This window comes from Carlito syrichta, unplaced genomic scaffold (assembly GCF_000164805.1).
Source record: "Carlito syrichta isolate Samal-C Ts95f unplaced genomic scaffold, Tarsius_syrichta-2.0.1 Scaffold303336, whole genome shotgun sequence".
Taxonomy (NCBI): domain Eukaryota; kingdom Metazoa; phylum Chordata; class Mammalia; order Primates; family Tarsiidae; genus Carlito; species Carlito syrichta.
The window spans coordinates 239,505-240,523 of record NW_007247432.1 but is presented as its reverse complement, the minus strand read 5'-3'; the positions used below and the strand labels follow the sequence as shown (position 1 = coordinate 240,523).

Below are 1,019 nucleotides of genomic sequence, written 5' to 3'. Positions count from 1 at the left end.
GCACCCCCCCTTTAACTATCTAGCATCCTCCTTGAAAAACACAGCCAGGGAATCCTAACCAGGCAAGCATGACTCCTAAGCAGATGGCAGGCTTCATAATTAGGTCATTACATAATACCTCTTCTCTAACCAGCTTCTCTACATTTCACTCTGAGAGTCTGGGTTGCTGAGCTTTACACGGTGGTTACTTTAATTATAATTTGCTCTTGGGAACACAGTAATACCATGTTTTGAGGAAAAGAAATAGGGTGAGAGAGTGTAGGGAAAGTAAGAGTTACAAGGTTGCTTTTAGCTTCAGTTGGGAGTAGTCCAGACTTGAACTGGTAACTTGTTCTCTTGGTGCCTTGGTCTTTCAATTTGTCACATAGACTCAAGTCAATCCCCAGCTGCACTGGTTCCAATACAGAACTTATGTGTAAATGTTGTATCACATGATTTGATTTCTAAGGTATACTACATCACATTTAAATGTCATGACAGGCTCTCAGCAAATCACCATTGAGCTAAAGATTGCAAAAGGTAGTGTGTGTGTATACATGTACACACACACACACACACACACACACACACACACACACAGCTGATGCTCTCAGTAAAATCCCTAGTCAACATCAAATCAGGTTTAGTCTTTGATCTCCCTCTACCTCCAACCCCAACTCAGAGATCTCATTTATACCCTCCAAAAAATCTAAGTCTTCCACCCATACTTAATAGCCTTCCTTCTCATGGCGCTATCCACACTCTAAAAATCACTGTTCTCATCACTCAACATTTAAACTGTCATTCTTACCAATCTGCTAATTTTTAGAGAATTCTAGGTCTGATACCTGATATCTGTATAGATAACCTACAGTGTATAAAAGACATCACATCAGCCGGGCTCAGTGGCTCAGCCTGTAATCCCGCGCCTTTGGGAAGCTGAGGTGAGTGGACTGCCAGAGCCCGCGGGTTCAAGACCCACCTGGGCAGGCAAGACCTCATCCCTACAATAAATCAAAAAATTAGCCGGGCGTGGTAGC

At 42.9% G+C, this 1,019-nt stretch overlaps 1 protein-coding gene across 1 annotated transcript in view; it reads right to left on the bottom strand.

Moving 5' to 3' along the window:
* The window catches only part of LOC103260774 (AP2-associated protein kinase 1), a gene marked incomplete at its 3' end in the record, with an annotated part of 124,621 nt that overhangs the window by 61,306 nt on the left and 62,296 nt on the right, over window positions 1-1,019 (bottom strand). The gene's annotated exons all lie outside the window — the stretch shown is intronic.